Here is a 26,478-nt window from a genome sequence, read left to right as displayed (position 1 = left end):
GCCTCCCGAGTAGCTGGGACTACAGACGCCCACCACCATGCCCGGCTAATTTTTTTTGTATTTTTAGTAGAGGAGACGGGTTTCACTGTGTTAGCCAGGATGGTCTCGATCTCCTGATCTTGTGATCCGTCCGCCTCGGCCTCCCAAAGTGCTGGGATTACAGGCGTGAGCCACCGCGCCTGGCCGACGCCTGGCTAATTTTGTATATTTAGTAGAGATGGGGTTTCACCATGTTGGGCAGGCTGGTCTCGAACTCCTGACCTCAAGTGATCTACCTGTCTCAGCCTCCCAAAGTGCTGGGATTACAGGCATGAGCCACCATGCCTGGCCTTATACACTACTAATTTTGAAGAAAAAAAAAATCAATGTCCTAACTGAAAGTAAGAAAATAAAAGTAAAATAAGGCCAGGAGCGGTGGCTCATGCCTGTAATCCCAGCACTTTGGGAGGCCGAGGCAGGCAGATCACAAGGTCAGGAATTTGAGACCAGCCTGACCAACATGGTGAAACCCCGTCTCTACTAAAAATACAAAAATTAGCTGGGCGTGGTGGTGCGTGCCTGTAATCCCAGCTACTCTGGAGGCTGAAGCAGGAGAATCGCTTGAACCTGGGAGATGGAGCTTGCAGTGAGCCGAGATTGCGCCACTGCACTCCAGCCTGGGTGACAGACTGAGACTCCGTCTCAAAAAAAAAAAAAAAAAAAAAAAAGAAAAGAAAAGAAAAAGAGAAGAAAAAGAATCTATAATGTCTCTCTCTTTTTTTATTTTTTATTTTACTTTATTTTTTTGAGATGGAGTCTCGCTCTGTCGCCCAGGCTGGAGTGCAGTGGCACGATCTCGGCTCACTGCAACCTCCACCTCCAGGGCTCAAGCGATTCTCCTGCTTCAGCCTCCAGAGTAGCTGGGATTACAGGCACGCACCACCACGCCCAGCTAATTTTTGTATTTTTAGTAGAGACGGGGTTTCACCATGTTGGCTACGCTGGTCTTAAACTCCTGACCTCAGGTGCGCCTCGGCCTCCCAAAGTGCTAGGATTACAGGCGTGAGCCACTGCGCCCAGCCTATTTATTTATTTATTTTGAGACAGAGCCTCGCTCTGTTGCCCAGTCTAGAGTGTAGTGGCTCAATCAAGGGTTACTGCAACCTCTGCCTCCTGGGCTGAATCTATTCTCCCACCTCAGCCTCACCAGTAGCTGAGACTACAGGTGCACGCCACCACACCTGGCTAATTTTTTTTTTTTTTTTTTTTGTAGAGACTGGGTCTCGCAGTGTTGCCCAGGCTGGTCTTGAATTCCTGGGCTCAAGTGATCCGCCCTCCTCGGCCTCCCAAAGTGCTGGGATTACAAGCATGAGCCACCGTGCCTGGTCTTGGCCTTGTCTGTCTTTTTTTTTTTTTTTTTTTTTGAGACGGAGTCTTGCTCTGTCACCAGGCTGGAGTGCAGTGGCACGATCTCGGCTCACTGCAAACTCTGCCTCCCGGGTAGCTAGGACTACAGGTGCACGCCACCAAGCCCAGCTATTTTGTTTTTTTTTTTTTTTTTTTTTTTTTTTTTGGTATTTTTAGTAGAGACGGGGTTTCACCATGTTGGCCAGGGTGGTCTCCATCTCTTGACCTCGTGATCCGCCGGCCTCGGCCTCCCGAAGTGCTGGGATTACAGTCGTGAGCCACCGCGTCTTTTTAAACCTGTAAATACTCAGGCCTACTCTTGTAGAAAAAAGGCTTCTCAAATTTGAAAGTGCCCGGGAGCCACCTGGGGCACATTCCTTGGAATGTGCAGGTTCTGAGTCAGCAAGTCTGGGGCTAGACCTGAGAGCCTGCATTTCTAACCTGCTCCCAGGTGGTGCCCAGTTGTTGCTCCTCAGGCTGGGAAAAGATGACCTTGGCTGCAGATCTGAGGGGCTGCGAAGCCCAGGGCGTCCAGTTCCCGAGGTGCCCTTCCGCCCAGAGCCGCCCCCTCCCCAGACCCCAGTGAGGGTCAGCCCTCTCCCAGGCCTGCCCTGATCGCTGCCCAGGGAAGCGCCCGCCCTGCCGCAGCCGCCCAGTCTGATTCCTGGCATCCACGTGGCAGGGCGCCCGCTGCAGCGACAGCAGTTCCCACGGGAGGAGTCGCACCGGGAATGGGCCGCGGGGGAGGGAGAGAGTGGGAGGGAGTGAGGCCCCGGGAATTGTCCTCTGAAGGGGCGGCGCATGGGCGTCCCCCGCCCTGCTAGCCCCATCTCCTTCCCTGTCCCTGCTTGGGTGAGTAAATCCCTAGTGCTTTGATTCGCTTGCCCCTCCTTCTGTCTCTCCCCACTTCCTCCTCGCTCGCTTGTTCCCTCTGCCTTCAGTCTGAGCTGGGCCCTTGCAGCGAGGAGCCCACGGTTACCCGGCTGTTCCCTGCCCGCCACCTCCCTCCAGGTGGGAGGCTTATGGAGGGCTATTGCTGATCTGGGCAGGGCAGGGGCCGTGGTTCCTGGGGAGGACGGAGGAGGTCTCCCACCGTGAGAACGAGGCCAGGCTAATCTGCTCCCCCGGCGCTGCTGGAAGGCAAAACATGAGCCCCTAACAACAACAACAACTGTCCTTCCCTCCCAGGAGGACTGCACTCTGCAGTTTACAGGACACTTCTCTTGCCACTGTCATGTTTTATCCTCATAAACTCGGTGTTCTTGCCATTTGACAGATGGCAAAACTGAGGCCCAGAGAGTCCAAGTCACTAGGACAAGGTGCCAGAGCTCAGAGGACATTCCAGGACCTGAACCTGATATGCCATACATGTTTTAGGAGAAGCTTTCTGGGTCTTCTGGGCCTGGATTATCCAGGAATACCATTCCAACCCTTGAACGTGGGGCTCTAAATTTCCATCAGGATCCTTTTTTTTTTTTGAGACAGTCTCCCTTTGTTGCCCAGGCTGGAGTTCAGTGGCGCTATCTCGGCTCACGGCAACCTCCGCCTCCCAGATTCTAAGAGATTCTCCTGACTCAGCCTCTGGAGTAGCTGGGATAACAGGTGCGCACCACCTCTCCCGGCTGCTTTTGTATTTTTTTTTTTTTTTTTTTTTTTGAGAGAAGTCTCGCTGTTATCCCGCAGGTTTGAGTGCAATGGCTCTATCTCAGCTAACTGCAACCTCCGCCTCCTGGGTTCTAACGATTCTCCTGCCTCTGCCTCCCAAGTAGCTGGGATTAAGTCGCCTGCCACCACGCCCGGCTAATTTTTGTATATTTTAGTAGAGACGGGGTTTCACCATGTTGGCCAGGCTGGTCTTGAACTCCTGACCTCAGGTGATCCGCCCGCCTCGGCCTCCCAAAGTGCTGGGATTACAGGTGTGAGCCACTGCGCCTGGCCTGCTTTTGTGTTTTTAATAGAGACAGGGTTTCGCCATGTTAGCCAGGCTGGTCTCAAACAACTGACCTCAAGTGATCCACCCGCCACGGCCTCCCAAAGTGCTGGGATTACAGGCATGAGCCACCCCGCCTGGCCACCATCAGGACCCTTAACTTCGAATACCAGAGCTGGAAGTCTAAACCATTATACAGAAGGGGAAGCTCAGGCCCACCGAGGGGAAGGGTCTTGCCCAAGCTCAGAAGCCAGATAAGGTTCTGACCCCCACTCCTTAGGGTCTCAGATGAAGTTTCTGAGCCTTTCACAGCTCCCTGTCTTTCCTGCTTGAGCAACTGGGGCCTGTGTTTGGGTACCGTGGGAGGGAGGGGTTAGGGCAAGAATCCTCCAAATCAAAGCACGCGCCCAGCAGGGAAGGGGAGAAGATTTAGTGCCTCTGAAAATACACTTTGCCTTTAGGCTTTATTTCCTAAGACAGAGATGTGTCACTAACGCAAGGAGATGATAGTGGGTTTTAACTTGCTTTTGTTTTTCACTATTTTGCTTCCCAGGCAGGAGGCCCAAGCCCTGACAACAGAGGTGAGAGAGGCTGTGCCAGCCCTTCTCTGGGCGTGTCTGGGCTCAAGGGCCAGGCTCTGCCTCCAGTCTAGGGCCAAGCTGGGGCCTGTGGCAGGATCAGATAGAGGTGAGTGCGTTTTCTGTGAGTGACCCCATCGAGGCCTAGCCCAGAACAGGTGGGGCTCTTTCTGGGCCTGGGTGGAGATCTTTGTCACTGGGCACAGGCTCAGTTTATGACCAAGGTCAGGGCCCATCCTGGGATCAGGGAACAGGGAGAAGCAGCTCTTAGCTTCTCCCAGGACAGAACCAGCCCAGGATTCTTGTTCTAGTAGGGTGAGTTAGGCAGGCGTCTTGGAGCCCACAGGTCTTAGGCTCTTGGGCTGGAGCAGAGGCTCTGAGTGAAGGTGATGTCCCCGAGCTGAGGCCCAGGGTCTCTGACTCACCCTGAAAACTCTGGCTCAGGGTTTTCAGGGCAGATGAACCCCCCATCTCTACCCACATTCCCCACCTTACAGCTCAGCCACCAGGACTCTGTGAACATGACTGGCCATCTCCTTCCACTGTTCCTACTTAAGGTCCTGGTGCTTACACAAGAAAGTGGTACCACAACCAGCTCTTTCTAGTGGCAGCTGGACTTGTGGGGGCGGGGAGGGCACAGCTTCTCTAACTGTCCTCAGGGCTCTGTCCAGAGGTATGGATTCTGGTAAACTGGCTAGCTGGAAAGAATAACCAAAAGCCCTCCACCATGGTCAATTTCAGGCTACCCACATGACGCCACTACACTTGAAGTTGTGAAGAGATGTGCAGAATTGGCTCCAGCACCCCCCGTACCTGTTCCAGGACAGTCCCATTGCCTTCCACGGGGCCCAGAAAGGGGCTGGGGTCCTGCTGGCTTGCCAAGTTAGGGTACCCTTGAGGACTTCCTGTCCTGCCCTTGTGCCTGTTGGTGTGACTGTGATTATGATTGTGGCTATAGTTGACATTGTGATTGTGATGGTTGAAGCTTCAGTTACTGGTGTCTTTTCAGTGACGGGGAGAAGAGGCCAGTGAAGTAAATGCCTCTGTCACTCAAGGGACACGGCCAGGTGCCCAGGGGTATGAGGGCCAATTAGGGCCCAGGGTCCTCAGGGCTGTGTTGTGGCTCTACGCAGGAAACTGGAAACCTGATGTGACCTAATGAACACATCTCCTGCCACTCTCCCCTTCCTCCACTGTGCAGTGATGACCTCGCCTCATGCTGCATTGAGGAGACAGGAGCCCAGCTGTGGGACGCGCTCACCTTTCCATGGTGTAATCTGTATTCCTACCTGCACCGTGCCCTTCTTCTTCTCCTTCCTGACTCACATCTGAGGTTGGGTCCCTCCTCTTATCAAAGGACAGTCTTTTTTTTTTTTTTGAGACGGAGTCTTGCTCTCTAGCTCAGACTGGAGTGCAGTGACGCGATCTCAGCTCACTGCAACTTCTGCCTCCCAAGTTCGAGCAATTCTCCTGCCTCAGCCTTCTGAGTAGCTGGGATTACAGGTGTGCACCACCACGCCCAGCTAATCTTTTTGTATTTTTAGTAAAGATGGGGTTTCACCATGTTGGCCAGGCTAGTCTCGAACTCCTGACCTCAAGTGATCCTCCCGCCTCTGCCTCCCAAAGTGCTGGGATTACAGGCGTGAGCTACCACGCCAGGCCTAAAGGACAGTCCTTAGTGACTTCCCATTGGCTGGAATAAAATGCTGATTCTTTACGGGATGACTTTAGCCTCATCTCCCCCTTCCACCCCCGGCTCCTTGTGTTTCAGCTTCGATTGGCCCCTTTTCTGTTCTACAAGCACAACAAGCTTGTTCCTACCTCAGGGACTTGGAGCCCACAGTTGCCTCCCAGTCTCTGCGTGTCTGGTTACTCATCGTCCCAGTCTTGGCCCAAAGAGCCCTTCCCTGACCTTTCCCTCTAAAGGGGGCTCCTCAGTTACTCTCCATGTTTTCACCTTTGTTGTGGTCAGCCCAGCACTGATGGGTCACCTTGTTTACTGCAGTGTGACTTGTTTCAGGGTCTTCCCCACTAGAGTGTAAGCTCCATGAGGGCAGCATGCTCATTGTCTGTGGTACCTGGAATCTGGCTGGTACCAGATAAATGCACATGGAATATATAGTACATGTCTGTGTTTATTTCCCCTTTGTTGTCCCTGGGCCATTGCTAACATCTTATTTGCAGGTCCAAGCCTGGTTTCTTCTCTCCACTGGGCTCTAAAGGGAATGGGCCAAGCTTCCCCCCCACATTTGGGCCAGAGTATGAAAGAGGGGCTAGTGCTCTGCAGGTGCCCCTGTGGTGGGGGCAGCAGAGGTTGCTGGGTGAGCTCAAGGGGCTTTGAGCCTCCTGGGGTTGAGAGGTCCGGGCGCCTCCAACTTTGATTTGCTTTTGGTACAGAGGGCAGCATTTCCTCCAGCTTCTATGTGCATCCCGGCCCCCGGGCTTCCTCTCTGAGCAGGACTTTCGTTGTTTTCTGTCTGCCCTGTGCCCATTTCCTCCTTCCTCCCTCACTCCTGAGGACAAACTCCTCCTCTTATCAAAGGACAGCCCTTCCTGTCTTCCCATTACATTCAAAGCCCCTTTCTCTTTGGGGAGGAGCCCCCACTACATGAGTCTTGATGGACATCTGGGCCCTATTGCCCACTATAGAAGCTGGAGGGGACCACAGACCCCTCTTCCTACTCCCTGGCAGAGAGGACATGGGCACATAACCTGGGGCGGCCAAGGGGCATAGCCCAGGGCTTGGAGTGAGTGATGCCAAGACAGGAGGGTGAGAATTCACTTAGAAAGGAGGCTTTTGCCAGCCCGGCCAATATGGTGAAACCCTGTCTCTACTGAAAATACAAAAAAAAAAAAAAAAAAAATTAGCCGGGCGTGGTGGCGCATGCCTGTAATCCCAGCTACTTGGGAGGCTGAGGCAGGAGAATTGCTTGAACCCAGGAGGCTGAGGTTGCAGTGAGCTGAGATCGCGCCACTGCACTCCAGCCTGGGTGACAGAGGGAGACTCTGTCTCAAAAAAAAAAAAAAAAAAGAAAGAAAGGTGGTCTTTGGTAGCAGTTGCCAATGTGGTGTCTGATGGTGACAGTGATATCCAGGTGTCTTGCAGCAGGCTTGGCCTGTCCAATGCTGTCACTTCCTTCGTTCCTGCTTTTATCTGAGCTTGGGAGGTAGTTTGAGAAGTCGCTGGTGCAGTTATGGAGGGGTGGGGAAAGCAAGATCCCTTTGGAGAGGAGCTAACAGGGTTTCCTGCCCCAGAGCTCTGCCACCACTCAGATGCCCAGAACCTGCCCCCCAAATTCCACTCTCTGAGAGTTCAGGGTTGAGCCCCCTCCCTCCTCCACCATATCTCCTGAGGCCCCTCCCACCAGGTATCCCAGCTGAAGAGGTTCTTCCCTGGGAACTGCTGCCTCAGCCCAGATTCAAGTCAGACAACAGGAAGGACTTCCTGACTGGGGGGGATGGGAGGCCCTGGACAAGGTCAATGGGGGCATTTCTATCCCAAGACAAGGGACTGACTTCTGGAGGCCCTTTTCCAAATGACAGACAAAAAGAGCAGAGTCTTCTTCAGCCTGGCCAGGGCAGGCAGGGAAGGTTTTTAGAACAGGGTGAAGCACTTAGGGCCAAAGAGCACCAAGATTAAGAGCTCAGACTCCCTTGTTACATCCCAGCTCTGTCACTAACTAGTTGTGTCATCTTGGGTAAGCTACTTAACTCTGCTTCAGTTTTTTTAATCTGTAAAATGGGAGCAATAGTAGTACCTATCTCAGGAGGTTTAAATCAGTGAGTTGAAATTTGTAAAGTGTCAGAGCAGTGCCTGGCACAAAGTGACTATTATATAAATTATTTATTTATTTATTTATTTATTTGAGATGGAGTCTCTCTCTGTCTCCCAGGCTGGAGTGCAATGGTGTGATCTTGGCTCACTACAACCTCTGCATCCCAGGTTCAAGCAATTCTCCTGCCTCAGCCTCCCGAGTAGCTGGGATTACAGGCGTGCATCACCATGCCTGGCTAATTTTGTATTTTTAGTAGAGACGGAGTTTCTCCATGTTGGTCAGGGTGGTCTCCAACTCCCAGCTGCAGGTGATCTGCCTGCCTCGGCCTCCCAGAGCGCTGGGATTACAGGCATGAGCCACGGTGCCCAGCCATAAATGTTTAATAAAATAAAGATATTAGCAGCTTCCATGTGGGAGCCACCTGGGTGCTGGGCACTGTGCCAGATTCTTTATTTGCATTACCTCGAATCCCCACATTACTCGATCAGATAATTCTTCTTGCTCCTATCCTGCAGATGAGGAAACTGAGGCCCAGAGAGGGGAAGTCAGTTGTGTAAGTTGACCTAGACAGATTCTTCGAGTTCCCTACATTATCACACTCTTGCTTTTCTCCACCACAAAGGCAAAACATTGATGAGGCAGGGGGACGGACAAAATGGGCCTTCCAGAGGTGCTCTCGGACCCTCCCAGCCACACTACAGCCGCAGAGCCCTCCGCTCACAAACCATCCTGGCCTCGTCAGAACCTGGGGAGGGTTCCTAGTTGTGCAGGGTAAGTAGTATGCTCAGAGCCGCAAACATCTCATTAAGCAATTACCACAGGGAGCACCAAGGCAAGGAAGTGATCTCACTGCCATCTCGACACCACCCTGCCGCCAGGGTGGGAGTAATGGGGGTAATCATGGCAGCGGTGGCAGTGACATTGATGGTGATGCTGAGTGACGAAAAGGTGATGGCTCTATTAGATCTCGATGTTGGCGGAGGAAGTGAGGGGGCTGGTAATGACTTGAGGGTAGTTCAAGTGATTGCTAATGGTGGTGGCAGATCATAGTCTTGGTGGAGAGGTGACAGTGGTAGTGGTGATTTGTGGGGCAGACGCTGTGGCTTGGCTCTCTCAAGTCCATTTTACCCTCCTAGCTGGGGCAGCTGGACAGCAAAGCACTGCCTGTCCCTTCCCTGCGGTGCCTGCGTGGGGGACAGGCTCCACCAAGAGACTCACTGCAGCAGGGTTTGGAAGGCAGAAGTGAGGCTCAATCCTCTCTGTGCTTCAGTTTCCTCATTTACAAAATAGGAATAGGCCAGGCGCGGTGGCTCTCGCCTGTAATCCCAGCACTTTGGGAGGCCGAGGCGGGTGGATCACCTGAGGTCAGGAGTTCGAAACTAGTCTGAGCAACATGGTGAAACCCCATCTCTACTAAAAATACAAAACTTAGCTGGGCGTTGTGGTGGGCACCTGTAATCCCAGCTACTTGGGAGGCTGAGGCAGGAGAATTGCTTGAACCCAGGAGGCGGAGATTGCTGTGAGCTGATACCACACCACTGCACTCCAGCCTGGGTGACAAGAGTGAAACTGTGTCTCAAAAAAATAAAAATAAAAATAAATAAATAAATAAAAATAAAATAGAAATAATAATAGAACAGTGCCTGGCACATAATAGGCACTATGTAAGTGTTGGTTGTTGTTGCTAAATTGTCATTTTATTAATTTTAAGTTATTTTGTGCCCCCTTTTGGCTGTTTCTGCCAGCCTGCAAGGTTGCAGGAACACGAGGTTTTTCTGCACTGGTGATCTGGTGTCAGGCTCCAGCCTCGAGCTTGCTCAGAGGTAGTCGCAGGGATGAAAGCAGAGGTAGCAGCTTCTTAAATCCAGCTTTCTGATCCCTGCATTGAAGCTTCAGTGGTAAGTTCTTGAATTCATAGCTCTGGCGTTGACTTTCTCAGTGGGTCGAGTATGGAAAGGTCTGGAATCATTCCTGGAGGCCTGGCTCATTGAGCCTCTCTGATGGTTGTGCAAGGACCTACTGCTCTGTATTAAATACCTTGCTGCTAAAAACACCAAGAGGGATTTCTGTTTCCTGCATTGACCCTGCCCTCACCAGACCCTGCCGCATTCTCTGCATCCCCCCTTCTGGGTCCTCATCTCTGCTGCTCCTTCCTTGGCGTCATCATTGCCACCTCCATGCGTTCTGGAACTCTACCTTCCAGACTCCCCCTCCCTGAGTCCTCTCCTCTCGGTCTCTTCCTCTTCCTCCTTCACGGTGGGGCTCCTCGGGGGGCTGGCCACCGCGGCCTCACATGTCCCAAACTCATCGCATGGTCTTCTCTCCCCGGTTTGGCCTGTTTTAGCCTGGGGCCCAAACCACAAAGAAAGCTGGGAGCCTCCTTAGAACTTGAGCCTCTTTCCTCCCTCCACTCTGTCTGGGCCTTCTAACATTCAGTGAGCGCCTACTGTGTACTGGGCCGAGCAGCACCCAGAGTTGAGGCTGACCCAGGGTGGGCTCCTGGATGTATGTAAACACCTGTGAAGTTCCGCAAACGGGAGGGATGGGGGAGAGCTCTGTAATAAGTCTAGATTTTTAACAGTCAACAGGGAGGTTCAAAGATGCGGCCGCCTTGCCTCAGTTTGGGTCGCCTCTAAAGGGCCCTTTCAGCCCCAGAATTCCCTGTGGAATAGGCTGAGGCCTTGGCTGTAGCTTCTGCTTCTCACTCCCTTTTGGGGTGGTCCCTGAGAGCAGCCCCCCGTAAGCTGCTGAGTGAGGATCTCCTCTGAGTCTGTTTCAGGGTCCCAGAGCCCAGAGCCCAGAGGTGACTGCTCCTGAGACAACCAACCAGCCATAGTGGAGGCTCTGGCTTGGCTTCAGCCCCCCGAGGGTCAGACTTTACTGCCTCCTCCTTCTTTCTCCATTTCGGCAGCCACCGCCTGAGGCCAAGGTCGTGGCCTGTCTAAATCTCCACAGCTTCTTAAGTGGTTTCCCTCCCCTCTCTTGCCTCTTCTGACCCCTTCTCCACAGGGCAGCCAGAAGGATCCAAGCAGATCCAGCCAATCTCCAGCTTAAGCCCTTCAAGGCTACCCATTGCTTTGACGATAAATTGAGCTCCTGACCCCAGGGGTTACCTCCCAGCTCTGCACACCTCCTCTCAGCTGCTGCAGCTGCCTCAAGGCTGCCTCCCTGTTCCCCATGCCTCCCTCTGTAGCTCTTTTCCGTTTCCCTCAGCTCCTTTCCAGCCTTCAGATTTCAGTCAAATGTCCCATCCTCAGGGACAAGGGCATGTCTGCTCCCCAGAGGCAGCCTGTTACTGGTTAATGGGAGGCTCAAAGGCCTGGCCACCTTGCCTCAGTTTGGGTCCACTCTGAAGGGCCTTCCCAGTTTCTCAGGGAAACCACTTTTTTTTTTTTTTTTTTTCCAGGTGGAGTCTCCCTCTGTCGCCCAGGCTGGAGTGCAGTGGCGCGATCTCGGCTCACTGCAACCTCTGCCTCCCGGGTTCACGCCATTCTCCTGTCTTAGCCTCCTGAGTAGCTGGGACTATAGGCACCTGCCACCAAGCCTGGCTAATTTTTTGTATTTTTAGTAGAGATGGGGTTTCACCATGTTAGCCAGGATATTCTCGATCTCCTGACCTTGTGATCTGCCCACTTCGGCCTCCCAAAGTGCTGGGATTACAGGTGTGAGCCACCGCGCCCGGCAATCCAATTTCTAACTACATATTTATTCGTGTGATTAACTACTGGATGTCTGTAAGTCGTCCGGGTGCAAGGACAGTACCTACCTCGTTCACCAGGATATACTGGAAGCCCGGCACCATGCCTGGCTTACATAAGAGGCACTCTGTAAAAGCTGAATGAGTGAATGGAGGGATGAATGAATGAAAGCACTCTGTAAACTCTAAAGCAGGAGTGATGGGAAAGGATGGACGATAGTAATTGTAAAATAACTACTGTCTAGCAGGCAGAGGCAGCAACACAGCAGGAGTCTCCCCAGCCTGTGGCTGGGCAGGCTGTACCCTGAGTGGCCTCTTCCCCACCGCACCTCACCCTACACTCCAGGGTCACAAGCTTGGTAAGTCTGAAAATAACAACAGCTATTTCACCCATACTGCCTCATTGAACCTGCATGAGAGGATCTTGGGGTGATGCTATCATTATTCGCACTGTAAAGATTTGGAAACTGGGGCTCAGGGAGCTTCAGTAATTTACCCAAGATAAATGAATGGTGGGGCTGGGATTCAAACACAGGTCTATCGAAGGTCATAGCCCACCCAAGCGTTCATGTTGACACTCTCCTGCCCCTCTGGTCACCTTTAAACCTTTCAATCTCTTCATCCCCATCTTTTTTTTTTTTCTTTTGAGACGGAGTCTTGCTGTGTCACACAGGCTGGAGTGCAGTGGTGTGACCTCAGTTCACTGCAACCTCCGCCTCTTGGGTTCAAACAATTCTTGTGCCTCAGCCTCCAGAGTAGATGGGACTACAGTTGCCCACCACCACACCTGGCTAATTTGTGTATTTTTAGTAGAGATGGGGTTTCACCATGTTGGCCAGGCTGGTCTCGAACTCTTGATCTCAAGTGATCGCCCGCCTCAGCCTCCTAAAGTGCTGGGATTACAGGCATGAGCCACCATGCCAGGCCACCCGTCCCCGTCTTGTCTTTTCTGGAGTCCCTGTGCTCTCCCCAGCAGCTTTGAGCAGGCACCTCTCAGAGCCTCATTTTACCTGTCTGTAAAATGGACACACACATCTCTGACTGTTTTGTAATGAAGGTCCACGAGGATGGGAATGTTTTTTGTAAAACATGTAAACATGTTCTGTGTAAAAGGGCTGAGTGAGGTGGAACCCAGGTAGTGAAGACGCTGCAGTGACCTGCCCAAGGTCACCCTGTGGTGGCAGGAGAACAGGTCTCTGCCCTCTGGCTGGGCACCATGGGCAAGTGAGTGTGAGGGTGGGTGGCTGTGTGAGTGTGACTGTGCGTGTAGACTACCCCAGGACCAACCTCTTGAAGGTCAAGAAAAGCCCCTGTTGCAGGCCGGGCATGGGTGGCTCACGCCTGTAATCCCAACACTTTGGGAGGCCGAGGCGGGTGGATCATCTGAGGTCAGGAGTTCGAGACCAGCCTGGCCAACAGGGTGAAATCCCGTCTCTACTAAAAACACAAATATTAGCCCGGCGTGGTGGTGGGCACATGTAATCCCAGCTACTCAGAAGCAGAGGCAGGAGAATTGCTTGAACCTTGGGAGGCAGAGGTTGCAGTGAGCCAAGTTTGCGCCGTTGCACCCGAGCCTGGGTGACAACAGAGAAACTCCGATTCAAAAAAAAAAAAAAAAAAAAAAAAAGGAAAAGCCCCTGCTGCTTCCAATTTTAAGGCTTCCAGTGTTGTTAAATTAAAAAATAAAAAGGCTGCGGAAAACATCATGCATTTTAAAGGTTTATGTTTAACAAACGAACTTTTTAAAAACACACACACAATGCAATGCCATGTAATTGTGCTATTCACAAGATAATTAGAGGATTTATAGAAAATATGAATTCATAGTGCACAGTGGGAGGTGTGGCTGGGTAATGAGATGCAAGTGCACAGTGGCCTGGCGAGCAGCTCCTGCGTTCCTCCCATTGTGTCCCTTTGTTACTACATGTTACATCCTCATTTGGGCATACCAGTGGCCAAGAGACCTTCCTCCATCTGGCCTCTGCCTCGCGTTATCTCCCCACACTCGGTCCCCTCTCTGGCTTTTTTTTTTTTTTTTGAGACAGTGTCTTTTTTTGAGACACAGGGCAGGGACAAGTCTTTGGTTAATCTTCCATTAATTAATCTATGTATCAGTTACTCACAGATGTTTATTGAGCTCCTATTTTGTATTCTGGAATCCATGTTTTGCTCTGGGGACATGGCAGTGAAGAAAACAGACAAGGTCCCTGCTCTCGGGAAGCCCACAGTCTTGGGTGGGAGACAGACACTTAAGTAAATCAGGCCATATAAACAGTGATAGGGGCTGTGAAGGGCATTAACAGGAACTGAGATAGAATTACAGGAGACTGGCCGGATGCAGTGGCTCACGCTTGTGAGCTGGGATTACAGGGGTCTGCCACCATGCCTGGCTAATTTTTTGTATTTTTACGTTATTTATTTATTTTTGAGACGGAGTCTTGCTTTGTTGCCCAGGCTAGAGTACAGTAGTGCTATCTCAGCTCACTGCAACCTCTGCCTCTCAGGTTCAGTTCAAGTGAACTGTCTCAGCTTCCCGAGCAGCTGGGATTGCAGGCGCCCGCCACCACGCTCGGCTAATTTTTGTATTTTTAGTAGAGACGGGGTTTCATTGTGTTGGCCAGGCTGGTCTCGAACTCCGACCTCAAGTGATCCACCCACCTTGGTCTCCCAAAGTGCTGGGATTACAGGTGTGAGCCACTGTGCCCAGTCCCAAACCATATTTGAATTAGAGCTGAAGGGCTCCAGGCCCAAATGGCTGTTGAGGGGCAGGACCAGCTGCGTCACTGTCACTCTCCTTTCCAGAGAAAAGCTATTCTGGTCCAATTCCTAGCTGCGTGGCTTTGGGAAAACTCTTTCATCTCTCTGTGCCTCAGTTTCTTCATCTGTAAAATTTTTTTTTTTTTTTTGAGACAGAATCTTGCTCTTGTTGCCAAGGCTGGAGTGCAATGGCGCAATCTTAGCTCACTGCAATCTCTGCCTCCCAAGTTCAAGTGATTCTCCTGCCTCAGCCTCCTGAGTAGCTGGATTACAGGTACCCGCCACCATGACCGGCGAATTTTTTGTATTTTCAGTAGAGACGGGGTTTCACCATGTTGACCAGGCTGGTCTTGAATTGCTGACTACAGGTGATCCTCCTGCCTCAGCCTCCCAAAGTTCTGGGATTACAGGCGTGAGCCACCACATCTGGATTTTTTTTTTTTGAGACGTAGTCTCGCTCTGTCGCCCATGCTGGAGCGCACTGGCATAATCTTGGCCCACCGCAACCTCCGCCGCCTGGTTCAAGCGATTCTCCTGCCTCAGCCTCCAGAGTAGCCGGGATTACAGGCATCCACCACCACGTTCGGCTAATTTTTAGTAGAGACGGGATTTCACCATGTTGGCCAGGCTGGTCTCGAACTACTGACCTCAGGTGATCCGCCTGCCTGGGTCTCCCAAAGTGCTGGGATTACAGGCGTGAGCCACTGCGCCCAGCTGTAAAATGATAATAAGCATACCTTAAATATAACTTCCTTTTAAGGCCATTCAAGAAATAAATGTGCTAAGGGCCTGTAAAGGGCTGAGCACAGAGGCTGGCATAGTCAGTGCTCAATAAACGGAAAGGAGAAGATGGAGATGAGGAGGATGGAGGTCCAGAAAGTTGGAGAAGTGTTGGCCTGGTTTCCTCTATCCTGGGACGTCAGGGCTCCCCTCAGCCTTGGCAGTTCCAGGAATGGCCACGAGATGGCGCCTGAATCCCAGTTATGAGGGACTCAGCGGCGCTTCTTAGCAGAGGAAGCTGTTTGGGGGGAAAAAGGGCCAGAGAAGCAGGAAGGCTCCTCAAGCTTGGATGGAGTGGGGCTTGGCACTAGATTTGCTTAAAGTCCAGCCACTTCAGCCTCTCCCTTCGGTTTGTCTCCTAGGGGTTCCCTGTACGTACCCCTTTCCCTCCAGCACTGGAGCCCAGGTCTGCCGCTGAGCAGGCACCTCTCCCTCCACGCCCAGGCTCCTTAAACCAACCCCTCCTCCCCTTGTCATTCATGAACCAGGTAGGAGGACTTAACGGAACACTTCCTGTGGGCCTTGCAGGGTGGGGAGCCAGAGGAAATGACCTGGTTCCTGTTCTTAGCATCCTGGGGGTGGGATAGGAGGTAGGAATAGAAACCAAAAGAGATAAATGGAAAACAGGCAGGATTGGCTTAAGACTTCTCCATCTGTAGGCTGAACCCGTTATCCTCATTTTGCAGATGCAGAAACTGAGGCTCAGAAGCGTTCGGCCACGTGCATGCATTGCCTTTCCCATTGGTGCTCCATCGCCAGTAATGGATAAGTAATAAGTAATAAGGTGAGTTATATCTATATATATCCATAGACTCATTCAACAGCATCTACAAGAGCGCCGCAGTTCCAGCAAGGATCAGACTTGGCCCCTGCCCTTGGGAGCTGGCAGTCTGGAGGGTGAGGCTGGGTCTGGGGACCCAGAGGATGCAGTTGTTGGTCTCACCTGAACCGGTTGTGGGAGGGAAGGGAGGAAATGTGTGAGAGACTTTGTAGATTTCTTATGCGCAAAGGACCTGCTCCAGGATAACTTTCAAAGAGGCAATATCATGACTCCCATACAAATTAAAATGAACATGTGTCAAAGATTTTCTTTGACTTATTAATTGACATGGAATCAGCAAGATGTTAAAATAAGTTCAACTGAGAATTTGACTTACGGGTATTTATATTCTCTACTGGACAAAATTCCTTTGCACGGTTATGAGCAGGAATCATTTGCTTTGTGATCTGTTTTCCTCAGATTGCCTCTATCCCTACAGAGCTATAAAGCCAATCAAAGACAATCAAAAGCACACAAGCACACACCCCTAAAGAATCAGATCATCACTAGAGGGTCACAGCCAACACCCGGCACTCCTCTGAAAGGAACACACCCAGAAATCTCTTGCCTTTTCCCAGGCTTTGATATATTTTCTTGGCCGACTCCTGGAAGGATCAGGATGAATCAGGTAGCAGCCATTGCTGAGCAGGCAGGCCATCTTAGAGCTTGGTCCTCCTCTTTGCAAAATCTTCCCCATTCAGGCGGTAACTTCTAGCTGCAGCCAGGGTCAGTAACCGCCAGCAGGTGGCGCTGAGGCAAATTCTCAGCCGCACGTGGGGAATTCTTTGACCCTTACGGCCCCGCAGGAGTCAGGATTCCTGACTTCAGGATTTCACGGGACCCTTTCTCCCCACCCCCTCCCCACCTTCTTCTTCTCCTCCTTCTCCTTATCCTTCTTCTCCTCCTCCTTCCTTTTTTTTTTTGTTGTTTTGTTGTTGTTTAGTTTTTTGAGACGTGGTCTCGCTATGTTGCCCAAGCTGGTCTTGAACCCCTGGGCTCAAGTGATTCACCCGCCTCGGCCTCCCAAAGTGCAGGGATCACAGGCGTGAGTCACCGCGCCGGGCCATTCCCCCTCTTTTGGTTCAAGTTTTCTCATGATCACAGGGCTGCTTCCAAGTGAGCTCATCTCCAGCCATAAATTCAGCCATTCACTGATTCAATCAATCTTTGATTTGACAAAGTGTCCAGGCCCCAAGTCGTATTCCTGAGGCTCTCCAGGAATTCTTTGTGTCCAAGAAGCAGCCCTTGTCTCTGCTTGTCCGGCTTTGCTGCTCCCAGAAGGAGCAAGGCCTCACTCACCTTTGAGGATGAATTCTGCCATCTCAGGGCCCCATCCCATGCTGCTCCCCCCCGCCCCACCCCTGCCCTGCCTTTGGGTGTATCCACACCCCCCTGGAAACCTGGAAAAGTCACCTCAGCAGAGGATGAATAAAAAGCTTTACTTCTTTCTCTCCTTTCAAGCTCTCATTCCTCCCCCCCCCTTTTTTTTCTTGAGACAAAATCTTATTCCGTCACCCAGGCTGGAGTGCAGGGGTGCGATCTCGGCTCACTGCAACCTCTGCCTCCTGGATTCAAGTGATTCTCATGCCTCAGCCTCCCGAGTAGCTGAAATTACAGGTGCACACCACCACGCCCAGCTAATTTTTGTATTTTTAGTAGAGACGGGGTTTCACCATGCTGGCCAGGCTGGTCTCGAACTCCTGACCTCAGGTGATACGCCTGCCTCAGCCTCCCAATGTGCCGGGATTACAGGTGTGAGCCACCGCTTCCGGCTTCATTCCCATTTTACAGGTGAGAAAGTGGCTACTGCTCCTCTGGGTCTGTCCTGGTCGTCGGGGAAGGCTGTATCTCTTTGCTATACTCGGCTTTACTCAGGCTAGAGGATGGCTGAAGAGCTGTCCCCAGGCCTCACTGTTTCCCTGGCCTTCCCATAAACTCACATTCATGGAGGACTGCAGCATAAGAAGCACCTCCTATGCGCTTCCCAAGGGCCTGGAAAGTTCTCCAGAATGTAGTGGGAATAACTACAAGCACAGTCCCATCCCAACTCAGCATGCAAGGAGTGCTGGGGTGACCACAGCTCCCTCCTCAGCTGAGACCCTGCCCTGGGGTAGGGGCAGCAGGCCAAGGGGAAGGAGGTGGGCAGGCAGGGTGTGCAGGCCATCATGGTAGTGAGGTCTGCACCGGGGCCAGGGCACACATCTGTCCCACTGGGTGCTGGCTGGGCAGTGTTTCCCTGGCTCCTTGGCTCTTCCCTGTATGCTGGGTGCACAATTGTGGGGCATCAGGGAGAAAACCTTCCTCTTCTAGGTTAGGGTCTCTGCCCTCTGCCCCATGACTGTGACAGCAGCAGGAAAGAAGTCACCACAGTGCTCCTGCGTCTCAGGGATTCCCTAAAAGGAGAATCAGAGAAAAGAGTAGGAGTCCTTGGGAAGCAGATCCTGAGCAGAAAGGTCCCTGGTCTCTGGCCACCTGAGGCCTATAGGCAGTGAGATCTGCTGGGAATGAAGTGGATGGTGGGGTAAATTTGAAGGCAGGTAGGGGAGAAGCAGCACCAGACCCCCAGGGCCCGGACAGGCCTGCAGGCTTCCTGCAGTTTGCACGACCTTGCATCTCCCTTCCTTTCCTGGGAAGCATGTGGTCTGATAGCTTCCAGGATGACAGCTTGTGCTGGGGCCTGGACTTCTCTACTCTGACAGATTCAGACATCTGTCTTAGTTTGTTTTCTGTTGCTTACAACAGAATGCTGAAACTGGGTAATTTCTAAAGGAAATGAATGTATTTTTAAAGTTCTGGAGGCTGGGAAGTCCAAGGTCGAGGGGCCACATCTGGTGGGAGTCTTCTTGCTGGTGGGAGCTCTCTGCAGACTCCTGTGGGAGGGCATGACGTCGCATGGTGAGGGGGTTGAGTGGTGTCCCTCAGTGTCCCTTCCTCTTCTTATAAAGTCCTCAGTCCCACTCCTATAATCACCAATTAACTCATTAATCCATTAACCCATGAGATTAATCCATTCATGAGGGCAGAGCCTTCATGATCCAATCACCTCTTAGAGGTCCTACCTCTCAATATGGCCACACTGGGGATTACATTTCGGCATAGGCTGGGTGCACTGGCTCATGCCTGCAACCCAGCACTTTGAGAGGCCAAGGTGGGCTGATTGCTTGAGCCCAGGAGTTCCAGACCAGTCTGGGCAACATGGTGAAACCCCATCTTGACAAAATATAAAAAAATTAGCCAGGCATGGTGGTATGCACGTGTAGTCCTAGCTACTCCAGGGGCTGAGGTGGGAAGATTGCCTGAGCCCAGGGAGGTTGACGCTGCAGTGAGCCATGACTGTGCCACTGCACTCCAGCCTATGCAACAGAGCAAGGTCCTGTCTCAAATATATATAAGAGCTGGGCGCGGTGGCTCACACCTGTAATCCCAGCACTCTGGGAGGCTGAGGCGGGCGGATCACGAGGTCAGGAGATCGAGACCATCCTGGCTAACACGGTGAAACCCTGTCTCTACTAAATATACAAAAAAAATTAGCCGGGCGTGGTGGCAGGCGCCTGTAGTCCCAGCTCCTCGGGAGGCTGAGGTAGGAGAATGGTGTGAACCCAGGAGGTGGAGCTTGCAGTGAGCCGAGATCGCGCCACTGCACTCCAGCCTGGGCGACAGAGCGAGACTCCATCTCAAAAAAAAAAAAAAAAAAATATATATATATATATACACACACACACACATATGTATATATATACACACATATATGTATATATATACACACATATATGTATATATATATACACACACACATATATAAAAGAAAAAAGTATTTCAACATGAGTTTTGGTGGAGACAAACAGTCCAACCACAACAATATCCCAGAGTTATTCCATCAGGATGGGTCCCTGGGGGTTTTGTAAAGGCAGTATTTCATTTCCTCAGATGTACTGTGAGAAACTGCTGGAATTTCTGGTTTGGGGAAGGCTGAGCCCCTCAGAGGTCTAGATGAGATTTTTTGGTTTCTTCCTTTGCTGGGAAAAACGGATCAGGATGGCCTCGTTTAGACTCTCAGACACTCTGGGATCCTTGGACTTCCCTCAGGAGAAGAAAAGTTGGACCTTCTACCACCAATAGGAAGGGCACTCAGAAATCCTGGTGATATGGCTCTGATGAGTGGAGGAACACCAGGGTCCTTGGTTCTCATGCTGGTTTAGATAAAACGACACAGACACATGTAGAGTTGTTTTAAGGAGTGGAAAGTTTAATAGGCAAGAAGGGAGAAGGCAGAAAGAAGAAGCTCCCCCATACAGAGACAGAGAGAGGAGGGCTCCAAAGCCGAGAGAGGGAACCCCAAGTGGGGTGCAAACCAGCCGGGTATATATACAGAGGCTGGAGGAGGCGGTGTCTGATTTGCATAGGGCTCAGGGGATTGGTTTGACCAGGCCTGTCATTCACTTAGCCCGCAAAAAAGCTGGCCCTCCCACCCTAGCCTTTTAATATGCAAATGCAGGGTGCCAGGATGTTTTACACACGTGGGGATATGTGGGGGCAGCCATGTTGCCAGGAACATGTGGGGCAAGAGCAAGAAGGCTGCAGGAATTGCCATGTTGGGTGGACCCAGTTTCTAATGACCTGCATTTGCATATTAAAGGCTTTTCTGGAGATGCTTTAAAAAACAAAAACTTTCCAAGGACTCCTTTTCCTCTCCATCTGCCTAAAATAATTTCTTAATAACTCCTACAACACTAGTATTCTGAATATCAGAGGAACTGTGGATTTAATTTGGCTGTCATGCTGATGAAGCAGGGTGCACCTGAGAGGGCCAGGAATGTTAGCAGCCGTGTCCTACGGCGTGGGCTCCCTCCCTCCGTTTCCAAAGGGAAACAGGATACAGGAGAAGGTGGAGGGCTCTGCACAGCTGCCTTTGGTGCCTGAAGTCCCACTGAGGCAAATCTGGGCCACACAGCCTCACTCCATTACCGCCTTTACGAGTGATTTCTGGAGATATTCCAAGCCCAGCACATTCTTATCCTCAGGTATTTTAGAGATCTATTCCTAGGGCACAAATCATCCCCAAATTTAGCAGCTTAAAACAATATACATTTGGCCAGGCATGATGGCTCACGCCTGTAATCCCACCACTTTGGGAGGCCAAGGCGGGCGGATCACCTGAGGTCAGGAGTTTGAGATCAGCCTGACCAACATGGAGAAACCCCGTCTCTACTAAAAATACAAAAAATTAGCCGGGTGTGGTGGTGCATGCCTGTAATTCCAGCTATTCGGGAGGCTGGGGCAGGAGAATCATTTGAACCTGGGAGGCGGAGGTTGCAGTGAGCCGAGATTGTGCCCTTGTACGCCAGCCTGGGCAACAAGAGTGAAACGCCGTCTCAACAACAACAACAACAACAACAACAAAAACCCCAAAACCAATATACATTTGTATACATTTATCCTCTCACTGAGCTTCTGAGGGTCAGGAATCCAGGAGCAGCTTAGCTGGGTGGCCCTGACTCAGGGTCTCTCTTGAAGTTGTGGTCAAGATGTCAGCTGGGACTGGGCGTGGTGGCTCACGCCTGTAATCCCAGCACTTTGGGAGGCCGAGGCGGGCAGATCATATGAGGTCAGGAGTTTGAGACCAGCCTGGACAACATGGTGAAACACCGTCTCAACTAAAAATACAAAAATTAGCCAGGCATGGTGGCACGCACCTGTAATTCCAGCTACTCGGGAGGCTGAGGCAGGAGAATTATTTGAACCCAGGAGGCAGAGGTTGCAGTGAGCCAAGATCGCGCCATTACACTCCAGCCTGGGTGACACAGCAAGAGTCCATCTCAAAAAAAAAAAGATGTCAGCTGGGATGACTGAGTCCTGAAGGCCTGACTGGGGCTGGAGGATCTGCTCCCAAGGCAGCTCACATAGTTGGCAAGTTGGTGCTGATTGATGACAGGCGGCCTTGGTTCCTCACGCATGGGCTTCTCCACAGGGCTGCTTGTACATCCTCACAACATGGTGGCTGCCCTCCCCAAGAGGAAGCGTTCCAACATGGCAGGGTTGAAGCCACCAATCTCTTTTATGGCCTAGCCTTGAAAATCACACGCTATCACTCCTGCTGTACTCCCTTGGTCACCCAGGCCAACCCTATTTAATGTGAGAGAAGACCACACAAGGTTGTAACTAGCAGGAGGTAGGGGTTGCTGGGGCCATCTTGGAGGCTGGCTACCTCACCAGCCTTTGGGTTAATCTTCAGGTAAATCTTCAAACTTTATACTTAGTGGTTCCCATGCCTCCGAGAACTATCTAAGAGAACCCATGTATGCCTGAGGTTGCAATTTTTTGAATTTTTGCAATGAGACCTTGGCAGTGCCCTTGAGCAGTAGGATATAAATAACTCTCACATGCTTAGTGTTCCAATAATGGAACACTAGGCATAAATGGGTTTAAGCATCTTCTATCCATGAGGGGCTCTGTGTCTGAAGAAGGATGAGGAAGATGCCCCGTGCAGGCCCCACCAACTTCCCAGTGGCTCACTTCCTGCTTTGCCCCTCACTCACTGGCACTTTCTGTGTTTCAGCAGCCTGTTCTGGCCATAGCAAAAAGGGGTCCTCCAGCGACTGCCACAGCTGTTCCAACAACAGCCTCAGCCTTTGGCATTTCATGGTTTCCTCAGGAAACTGACTAGATGAGCCCATTTCTTAGGGACAGCCCAGTTTAAGACCACAGGGACAACCTTGAACCCACTAACTCTATCCTCATCTCACTCTACCAGCCAGCTACAGTGAAGGTTCTTCTGGAGGCCAGTGACAGAAGCCAACTCAGCCAAAAGTGGAATCCAAGGCCGGGCACGGTGGCTCACGCCTGTAATCCTAGCACTTTGGGAGGCCGAAGTGGGCGTATTACCTGAGCTCAAGAGTTCAAGACCAGCCTGAGCAACACGGCGAAAACCCGTCTCTACTAAAATACAAAAAATTAGCCGGGCGTGGCGGCATGCGCCTGTAGTCCCAGCTGCCTCGCCTGTAGTCCCAGCTACTTGGGAGGCTGAGGCAGAAGTGCTTGAACCCGGGAGGCGGAGCTTGCAGTGAGCCAACATTGCGCTACTGCTCTCCAGCCTGGGCGACAGAGCGAGACTCCACCTCCAAAAAAAAAAAAAGTGGAATCCAGTGGGAGGGTGCCAGAGTGCGTCACAGTACAAAGGGAAATTGAAGAGCCAAGGCCCAGGAAGGGCAGGGACCAGGGCAGTCCTGTGGATGCTAACAGCGGGGGTTCATGGGCTCTCACTGTGGAGCACAGCTAAACTTGGTACCAGAGACTTGTCTCTGCTCCAATTTCCTGGCAGACAGAATCTAATTGGCTCAGCCGTGTCAGGTGCCCATCCCTGGTCCAATCAGCAATGGCGGGGTAGGGGTGGACTCCCAGCCATGATGGCGTAGGGGTGGGGCAGGTCCTAGGGCAGTTAACACAGCTGAGGGCCAAGAAACTCACTAGGAGGATAGCTACTCAAGGAAGAGGTTTGTTCTGTGTAGAAAAAAAGGATCTGAGATATTAGGGAGGTCCAAGAGCCCATGACACCCCCCTCCCTTTTCTAGGATCTTCCTGAGATTCTGAGAACCACTCACTAATTTAAGAACCTTAGCTCTCGGCCGGCCGTGCTGGCTCACGCCTGTAATCCCAGCACTTTGGGAGGCCGAGGTGGGAGGATCACCTGAGGTCAGGAGTTTGAGATCAGCCTGGCCAACGTGGTGAAACTCCGTCTCCACTAAAAATACAAAATTAGCCGGGCGTGGTGGCGCATGCCTGTAGTCCCAGCTACTCGGGAGGCTGAGGCAGGAGAATCGCTTGAACCCGGGAAGCAGAGGTTGCGGTGAGCTGAGACCACGCCATTGCACTCCAGCCTGGGCAACAAGAGCGAAACTCTGTCTCAAAAAACAAAAAGAAAAAAAAAAAAGAAAAAGAAAAAGAACCTTTCCTCTCACCTATTCTTCCCCTGTGAATATCCTTCCCAGATTCTGGCACCCACTTATGGGCTTCAAAGTCACTTAAAATGTGGTTCAAAGACCACTTGTTTTAGAATCACCTGGGAAGTATGTTAAAAATACTTGTTCCAGGCCTGGTGCCATGACTCACGCCTGCAATCCCAGCACTTTGGGAGGCCAAGGCAGGTGGATCGCTTGAGCTCAGAAGTTCGAGACCAGCCTGGGCAACATGGCAAAACCCTATCACTACAAAAAATACGAAAAAATTAGCCAGGCGTGATGGCAAGCGCCTGTGATCCCAGCTACTTGCAGGGCTGAGGCGAGAGGATCACCTGAGCCCAGGAGGTCGAGGCTGCAGTGAGCCATGTTTGCACCACTGCACTCCAGCCTGGATGACAGACTGAGACCCTGTCTCCCAAAAAAAAAAAAAAAAAAAATTAGCCAGGCATGCCTGTAATCCCAGCTATTTGGGAGGGTGAGGCAAGAGAATCGCTTGAACCCAGGAAGCAGAGGTTGCAGTGAGCCGAGATCACGCCACTGCATTCCAGCCTGGGCAACAGAGCTAGACTCCGTCTCAAAACAAAGAAAAAAACAGGTTCTAGACATCGGGCCTAGGAATCTATATTTAAACCTGCTCTATAAGCGATCCAGATGCACAGCAAAGGTTGAGAAGTGTTTCAGATGTAGCTTCATCTCAGCTCCCAAAGTGCCACAAATTGCACAAAGTGCTGGTGCTCACTGGAAGGCCACATCCTCGCCCCCAATCCTCTCCACCATGCCCTGACCATCTCCTTGATCTTGTCCCAGCACTGTCTAGCGAGACCTCAAGTCCCTCTCCTAGCAGGAGCCTGGGCCCCTGGGATAGGCAATTTTTGCTCTAACCCTACTCCTGATACCATCTTTTTTTTCCTCTCCTTTCTTTTTCTTTCTGTTCTGATTCTCACCAACGTTCATTTTTAATTTTATCATTTAAAAATCTTTTATAGTTATGTAAACAACCTCAAACTTTTTTCCGGAGCTAGGTGATGAATAACCAAATAGGGGAAGGAATTTCAATTGCCCCTAATCCTATATTAGTCCCTGTGCAGATGGGCCTAATGAGTACTGCACCAGGATTTCTAATTATCCTTAATGAGCTCCTAAAATTCATGGGGCATGATAGAATGAGGTTGATTGTTAATCAAATGGCCCAATGAATCAAGCCTCCTGGTATCTACGCCCTTGGATAGGCCCCTCCCATGGTGACTCTGGGATTGGCCACGTGACTTGCTTTGGCTAGTGGGACATCAGTGACTATGACACAGAGGCCAGATAAGTGCTTGTGATTTGGGGCTTACTCTGTTAGCACTGTCCTGGAACCACCATGTGAGGAAACCTAGGCTACATGGTCATCCTTGAGGATGAAAGATCTTATGAAGAGTGAGGCTTAACCATCCCCACCATCCCAGCTGAACCTAGCCCACAGCCATTCTTCCAGCTGAACGTAGCTGCACAAGTAAGCCCTGGAAAAATCAGCAGAAGAATGCAGCCAACCCACATTTTCATGAGAAATTAAAAAAATTACTGTTTTAAGCCTAAGTCTTGGGTGGTTTGTTATGCAGCAACAGCGAACTGATACAATGGGTCGCAGTAACACTCACAGGACAGTATTTCTGTGCTGCTATTTCCACTTGATATTCTGGAGCTTCATGTAGATCTGTTGCAGTGAAGCAATAAAACAATACAGTGGCTTAAACAAGATTGTTTGTTTTCTTGTATGTAAGAGGTCGGAGTTAGGTCTTCATGTCTTCATGTCTGGTGGGGCAACTGTGCCCACCTTCAAAATGGCCCTTCTGGCTGGGCATGGTGGCTCACATCTGTAATCCCAGTACCTTGGGAGACAGAAGTGGGCATATCACTTGAGCTCAGGAATTTGAGGCCAGTCTGGGCAACATAGTGAGACCCCGTCTCTACTAAAAATACAAAAAATAAGCTGGGCGGCTGGGCGCAGTGGCTCACGCCTGTAATCCCAGCACTTTGGGAGGCCGAGGCGGGTAGATCACGAGGGCAGAAGTTCAAGACTAGCCTGGCCACGATGGTGAAACCCCGATTCTACTAAAAATACAAGAATTAGCCGGGTGTGGTGGTGGGGGCCTGTAATACCAGCTATTCTGGAGGCTGAGGCAGAGAATTGCTTGAACCTGGGAGGTGGAGGTTGCAGTGAGCTGAGATCGCACCACTGCACTCCAGCCTGGGCGACAGAGTGAGACTCCGTCTCAAATAAAATAAAATAAGCTGGGTATGGTGGTCCATACCTCTAGTCCCAGCTACTCCGGAGGCTGAGGTAGGAGGATTGCTTGAGTCCAGGAGGTGGAGGTTGCAGTGAGCTGTGATCACACCATTGCACCCCAGCCTGGGTGACAGAGTGAGACCCTGTTTCAAAAAAAAAAAAACAGAGAGAGAAGAGTGAGGTGGGAAAATACCCAATCCTTTGGCACATATCACTTCGATTCATATTTCTTTGCTAAAGCTTGGGCCCATGGCTTCACCTAGTTGCAAGGGAAACTGGGAAATGTACTTTCTTTCTTCTTCTTCTTCTTTTTTTTGAGATGAAGAGTCTTGCTCGCTCCGTCGCCCAGACTGGAGTGCAATGGCGTGATCTCGGCTCACTGCAACCTCCGCCTCCTGTGTTTAAGCAATTCTCCTGCCTCACCCTCCCAAGTAGCTGGGATTACAGGCACTGGCCACCACACCTGGCCAATTTTTTGTATTTTTAGTAGAGACGGGGTTTCATCATGTTCGCCAGGCTAGTCTTGAACT

General features: G+C 51.3%; 1 long non-coding RNA gene across 3 annotated transcripts; it reads left to right on the top strand.

Moving 5' to 3' along the window:
* Window positions 1-8,300: 8,300 nt before the first annotated feature.
* On the top strand, window positions 8,301-25,417 carry LOC104006871 (uncharacterized). 3 transcript variants are annotated; one of them, XR_008538500.2, is made up of 3 exons: window positions 8,301-8,441; window positions 15,591-15,688; window positions 22,476-25,417. It is a non-coding gene; the product is annotated as an uncharacterized LOC104006871 (long non-coding RNA). The 3 variants fall into 3 exon arrangements; XR_680823.5 differs by lacking the exon at window positions 8,301-8,441 and adding an exon at window positions 15,117-15,392; XR_680825.4 differs by lacking the exon at window positions 8,301-8,441 and adding an exon at window positions 15,420-15,494.
* Window positions 25,418-26,478: the final 1,061 nt, after the last annotated feature.

Source organism: Pan troglodytes, chromosome 1, assembly GCF_028858775.2.
Source record: "Pan troglodytes isolate AG18354 chromosome 1, NHGRI_mPanTro3-v2.0_pri, whole genome shotgun sequence".
In the NCBI taxonomy this organism is placed as follows: domain Eukaryota; kingdom Metazoa; phylum Chordata; class Mammalia; order Primates; family Hominidae; genus Pan; species Pan troglodytes.
The sequence above is the reverse complement of the archived record's forward strand: the minus strand, read 5'-3'. Positions and strand labels throughout refer to the sequence as shown.